The sequence below is a fragment of the Balaenoptera acutorostrata genome, chromosome 16 (genome assembly GCF_949987535.1).
Source record: "Balaenoptera acutorostrata chromosome 16, mBalAcu1.1, whole genome shotgun sequence".
Lineage (NCBI taxonomy): Eukaryota > Metazoa > Chordata > Mammalia > Artiodactyla > Balaenopteridae > Balaenoptera > Balaenoptera acutorostrata.
The window spans coordinates 52961263-52968503 of record NC_080079.1 but is presented as its reverse complement, the minus strand read 5'-3'; positions in this window follow the sequence as shown (position 1 = coordinate 52968503).

Sequence of the window (7241 nt, the reverse complement as noted above, 5' to 3'; positions counted from 1 at the left end):
CATTTAAACAGAGGAAGTTTAACGGAAAAAATTGGTTGCATAAATAATGGAAGAACTAAGAAACCAAACAAGGGGAAAGGCAACCCAATTATTACAGACTGTGGACATTCACAGTCATCCTTAGGCTGGAGGGACAAAGCAAGAGGTGGTGTTCAACAGATCCCACCCCTGGGCCAGGTAACCCAGGAGAAACTGGAGCCAGAGAGAACACACAGCAAAGGTCAGATTCCACTGCAGGGGGAGGGGTGGGAGGGATTGGGAGGAATTATATCCTGGTATCTTCATTCCTCCTGTGCTCTCTCACTGCTTGAACCCAACCAGAAGGCAGTAAAAGAGGAGCCTGGGAACCGCAGCCTACAGAACAAGTCTCCTGCAATACAGAGCACAGTGGAGGAAAGGCAAGGAATCTATCCCAGAGCAAAGTCCAGCCCTCACTCATACTTGATTTATATTCTTGCCTAGTATAAAATTCCAGGTCCTCAGTTCTATTTCTTCAGAGCTTTAAAGTCATTGCTCCACTGACTTCTAGCATTTAATGTTGTGAATAAGAAATCTGATGCCAGTCTGATTCTTCTTTCATTTTAGGTGGCTTGTCTTTTCTCCAGCCCATCAAGCCACTAGAGAAAGTGAAAGTCCCAAGCTTCCTATTCCAAATAAGACATCACTGCCATCAACATTCTTTCTTTCTCATCTCCCCTCAACCCATCCAGGCTGTCCTATCACTTTGCCCACAGGACAGGAAAAGGAATACTTTAGAGCAACTCAAATTTCTGGCATTCAAAATAACAGTCACCAGGAGTCCCCAGAAGGATGCACTAACTTTCCCGTGGGTCACCAAACCATTCATGCCCATAACAGACCCTCCTCAGAGTAGGTGCTGAATAAATATATGTTGAATAAATAAATGAAACTACCTGGAGATAACAGACCTCAGGACTCTTGCCTCTCTTCCTTGTTTTCCAGGTGCCACAGAAACCCAAAATCTCCAGGTTCTCCATCAACATATCCCTATAGTGATCTAGACCCATCCCAATCTGATACTATTTCCCAAACCTTCCATCATGAGCCCTGGAACTCATGATACATCACCTGTAAGTCCTCTTCCTCCTTCTAAAACCCCAGCAACATTTGAATGTATGTATCAGGTGTTACCTCCTTAATTCTGTCCTTTACCACCCGCCTCCTAACCACTACCATCACTCTCACTAATTCATTCATGACTCTAACATCTGCTGTGTTAATTTCCTATGGCTGCTGTAACAAATTACCTCAAACTTATTGGCTTAAAACAACACAAATTTATTACCTTACAGTTCTGGAGTCTAAAATGGTTTCAGAAAGGGCTGCATCCCTTCTGGAGGTGCTACCTCCTAGAAGGGGAGAATCTATTTCTCTGCCTTTTCTAGCTCCAAGAGGCTGCCCACATTCCTTGGGCTATAACCCCGTATCACTCCAATGTCTGTCTCCATCGTTACATCTCCTTCTCTTACTCTGATCCTATTGCCTCACTCTTACAATGACCCTTGTGACTAATTGCCCCTTAGCCCCACAATCCAGGGTAAACTCCCCATCTGAAGATCCTTAACTTAATAATATATACAAAGTCCCTTTTGCCATGTAAGGAAACACATTCACAGAGTCCACAGACTAGAACATGGGCATTTTTAGGGGGCCATTATTGTACTTACATACCCACCCTCCTTTCCACCCCTAGTCCTGTCGCCATTCTCAGTGTATCAGCATCCTTTGGAAGATCTGTCCAACACCTAGACCTCTCAGCTCTTTGTCACTAATAATCATCTTTTCTTCCACCATACCTCAATCGCTTATCCCATGGTCATACTCATGACCTTGCCATTACCATCAACCACATTTCCTCCAATATCTGAATTTCAAATATCCAAATTTTTTTTTACTACAACCTCATTTCATTGAAATCACCAACTCTAGCAATAATACAAATCCCAAAACTTCCAGCCCATTAACTATAGCAGGTTTTTAGTTTCTCTCCCCCTTCTCACATCCATCCTGACCCAGCCTAGATTCTATGGTCCATCATTATAATCCCTCCCTTGAAAACCCTTAATTTGTTTGCCCTTTTCACCCGCCCACACACCACCTGAAAAAGCATCCTTGGTCAAATCCAATCAAGAGATTTAAATTCTTGGGGCGGGTGGGGCGGGGAGGTAACAGGGGATAGGGCAGGGTCAAGTCTCTGAGGCCATCTTACAAGAGTATACAATATAATAAATATAAAATGACCAAAAACTGGTAATGTCTGCACATAGTAGAATTCAATAAGCTTTAGCTATTATTAAACTATTCTTTTGGCCTACTTTCTGTATTATTGCTAAAACAGTATAATTCTAATAGCTAACAAACTATTTCACCACTGTTAGCTTTTTTTTTAAAGGATCCATGGGAGCCCCACACTTTTGGGTTTCTAATCAGGTGGCCCAGTACTGAAATATCTGGGTGACTGTGCTTTATTACAAGCACACCCTCCATTCCTGTAAATCTAAATAAATCAAGTCAGATTTCAGCATAGCCCAGATGAAGAAGTACAAAGCCTGTTCTCGGAGAGACATATTACACACCAAGGAGAAATAGGATCTCATCAATTGGTATGATCAGGAGTCTGGTTAGCATTTATGGAAGTAGACTCTAAGGGTATTAAAGAAAATAAAATGTATGGTTTGATTATCAATATGGATGCACTTCCCTGGCATTCAGGATTTAAATGTGTTAGTGTGAGCTTGTGGAAGTGTTTTTATAGCTTTCTAGTTGGTTAACTGAAACTTGGACTAAACAATAACCTATACTATGAGTATGAGATGGCAAAATTTCTCTAGCATACTGTTGAAAAGTGATTTTTAATTTTTAACATGCATAAATATCACCTGTAGATTTGGTTAAACAGTTTCCTGGGCCCCAGACCCAGAAATTCTGATCCAGTAGTTTGAGGAGGGCCTTGAATTTGCATTTCTAACAAGCTCAGGGGGGATGCCATTGCTACTGGCACGAGGACCTAGGACCTATTAATCCCTACACTTGGAGAGCACTACTATAAAGGAATCTGAAGGTTCAGGGAGAAACGAATACTGGAGTACATCTATTACATGAAACCCGCTGGACCACCCCTTAGCTATAACTTGGTTTTAGACAAGTTAGATGGAGATGTCCCAAAGCAGTTAGAAATAATATATTGGAACACAAAGAATACAGATATGGAATTTTTATCAAGAGATTATAAAATTACCTCAAATAACATCTCACTGATAGAATCATAGATGGAAAACTAAGATTTTTCTGCTGAGCAGGTCTGATAACAGAGTGGACCACCATGAGTCAAAGGAGTCCTAGACTCTAGACCAAAGTTTCTCAACCAGTTTTTCATGATTGCTTCCCTAAGGAGCCATTTCAGACATTTTTTTCCTAATTGCCTTCCCCCATGAAATTTTAATGCCACAGATATACTGACACATGTACTGTATGTAATGTATAGCTGTGAGATATATATATATATATAAATATATATCCAGGCATACCTCATATTATTACACTTTGCAGCTACTGCATTTTTTACAAATTGAAAGTTTGTGGCAACCCTGCGGTGAGCAAGTCTGTCGGTGGCATTTTTCCAAAGAGGAAATGCAGATGGCCAACAGGCACCTGAAAAGATGCTCAACGTTGCTATTCATCAGGGAAATGCAAAATCAAAACCATAAAGAGATATCACCTCACACCTGTCAGAATGTTATCATTAAAAAGAACACAAGGGCTTCCCTGGTGGCGCAGTGGTTAAGAATCTGCCTGAGAGTGCAGGGGACATGGGTTCAAGCCCTGGTCCACGAAGATCCCACATGCCCTGGAACAACTAAGCCCGTGAGCCATAATTACTGAGCCCCCGTGCCACAACTACGGAAGCCCATGCACCTAGAGCCCGTGCTCCTCAACAAAAGAAGCCACCGCAATGAGAAGCCCGCACACCCCAATGAAGAGTAGCCCCCCTCACTGCAACTAGAGAAAAGCCTGCACACAGCAACAAAGACCCAACACAGCCAAAAATAAAAATAAAAAAAAACAAATAAATAAATAAAATAAATTTATTTTTTAAAAAACGCACAAATAACAGATGTTGGCAAGGATGTGGAGAAAAGGGAACCCTCATACACTGTGGTGGGGATGGAAACTGGTTCAGCCACTGTGGAAAACAGTATGGAGGTTCCTCAAAAAACTAAAAATAGAACTACCATATGACCCAGCAATTCCACTCCTGGGTAGGTATCAAAAAAAAAAAAAAAACACTAATTCAAAAAGATACATGCACTCCACTGTTCATATTCATAGCAGCATTACTTACAATTGCCAAGGTATGGAAGTGACCTAAGTGTCCATCAACAGATGAATGGATAAAGAAGTTGTGATATATAAATATACACAAAGGAATACTACTCAGTCATGAAAAATAATGAAATTTTGCCATATGCAGCAACATAGATGGACGTGGCGGGCATTATGCTAAGTGAAATAAGTCAGATGGAGAAAGACAAATACTGTATGATATCACTTACATGTGGAATCTAAAAAATACAACTAATGAATATAACAAAAAAGAAGCTGACTCACAGATATAGAGAGCAAACTAGTGGTTACCAGTGGGGGTGGGGAGGGCCAATATAGGGGTAAGAGAGTGGGAGGTACAAACTATTGGGGTAAGATAGGCTCAAGGATGTATTGTACAACATGGGGAATATAGCCAGTATTTTGTAATAGCTGCAAATGGAAAGTAACCTTTAAAAATTGTATACAATTTTTTTAATTTTTAAAAAATAGATAAATAAAATATATTAAAATTTTTTAATTTAACAAATAAATAAAGAGCAGCATTACTATAAAAAAAAAGAAAGAAAGAAAGAAGAAGAAACATCCATGTTAAACAAGAGGAAAAATGTGTGGCCTGCTTTCTATCCTTCCATTCTACTTCCATGTACCAGCTCCCGGGTAGATGCCTTCAGCAGATCTCGGAGGCAGCAGCCCCCTTCTCACCCATGGCTTCATTTTCCTTCAGTTGCTGGAAGGATTTAAGTGTTGAGGTTGGCACAGTATTGTCTCTCACCCAGACAGAGTCAGATGCTGGCTCTGTCATACAGAACACGCCATGGTCTGTTGATGCCCATCTGGGTGTCTTGCCCATGCATATTTCTGGTGTCCCCTTCACTACTGAGCAGTGTCTGGAAGGGTACAAACAAGCTGGCCCAGGCTCACAGCTACAGTCTTGGGTTTATCCAGGCCTCAGGGATTCTAGGACTCTCTGACATGGCAAACTTTAAGACCAAGAGAAAACAGGGTGAGGAAGATCTTGACTCCTTCATACCTGCTTTGTTTTCTGCCACTTAAACACTATCTGAGAAGTTGGTCCCCTGTGTTCAGAAATGTCACCAAACTTTCAGAGAAGAGCACCTTTGTTGGGAAACACAGTGAACACATAAGACCCCGCTGGGGAAGGCAGAGAATAAAGGTCACAAACTCCCTTTTCAACTCTCTTTCAGCCATACCACATCTCCTGATGGAAAAGTCTAGTAGTGTTACTGAACATAAGTTCATGTGCCCAATGGACAGTAAGGCCAAACAAACCAAAATTTGTTTGAAGCAGAGAAATGTTTATTGCAGGGCCAAGCAAGAATGGGTGGTTTATGCTGAAAAACCCCGAACTCCCCAATGGTTTTGAGGGAGAAGTTTTTAATGGGCAAAATTTGGGGGGAGGGCTGCAGGGTGTGTGACTTTCTCCTGATTGGGTGGTGGTGAGGCAACAGGGCGATGCCCCAGGAATCAAGCGCTCAGCCTGAAGTTACCATCCTCCACATGGGTGGGAGATTTTGTTCCTGCAGAAGAACTTAAAGATATTATGTATATTCCATGAGAAGGAACCAGGAACCTGCCCCAAGGCTGCATTATTTTTTTCTTCACTGCTCCTCCCTTGTTTCTGCATTCCCCCACTTCCCTGATAGGCAACTGTTTGAATCTGCTCTTTGGAGCTCAGAGAAGATCTAGGAGGCTGAAGCCTTTATCCTGCAAATAAGAAATGAGGGACCTGGAAAGGCTTTTGCACCCAGGAGGGCCCTTCAGCGTCCTGCTCAGTTTCAGTAAGACAGGGTGAGGGTATTTATTTTAACTAAAATATTTTTAGTCCTTGAGTCTGATTTTTCTCCTCTATTACCCACTCTCCACTTAGCCAGCAAGTGGAGAATAAGAAACCAGTCAGCAGCCTTTAATAAAAATTGTAGTGTATATACAGCATTAGGATTTGTGATTCATGACTTTTTATCTTATCTGTCCTATGCTCCAAGGTCTTAGAAGCAGAGAACTTACAATTTAACACTTCATACTGAGTTTTATCTACTTCCCCCACATTTGTATCTCCTCCTGTAATCTATCTCTAAATTAATGGTGCAATTATCCACCCAGTTTCACTCAATTCAGAACAGAGGGATTATCCTGGGTGCCTCCCTCATCCTTATCAGTGATAGTCATCAGTCATTAAAACCTGTAAATTCCTCCTTAGTCGTTTATCTCTGTCATACGCCCCTTCTCTGTCCCTCTGTCTTAATTCCAGCCTTCATCACTTTTTGCTTAAACAATTGCAATAAATTCCCAACTGGTTTCAAAGTCAATGAAACCTCTCCTCCCTCCACACTAAGCATATCTTCCCAAGGATGTGACAAGGTAACTCTCCTGCCTCAAAACATTTAACATCTGTGGAAACAACACTAGCCCCATAGGTAAGAAAAGAAAACATGAAACCAGAAATGTTTCTTCTTTTTTGAAGATAATAAACTTTAATCAATAATCTTGAAGCAAGTCACTTGGATTTAAAAAGGTATTTCGTTTATTCAGGTACTGTGTTGTGAATGCCTTCTCTTTGCTGGTAACAGAAGCTCTAGGGGAAAAATAGCACTAAGGGAAGTAAACAGAGAACTTATTTGCTAGCTGATCAAATTGGGTGAAGATCTAAAGTAAGATTAAATTGATCATGCTCGATCTGTTCACTATCTCAAGCGACAGATATCTCCAGTGTTTTCCTGCCATTTTCAGAGTGAGTAAGACCTGTGTGCTGCCAAACTGTTTTATTACCCACATAAAACGCAAACCTTTATGTTTGTCAAGATTTACATGGTTAGAGGATTATCGTAAATCACAATTAACAATAGCTTAGGAGATTAGGTTCATGAATTTTACAT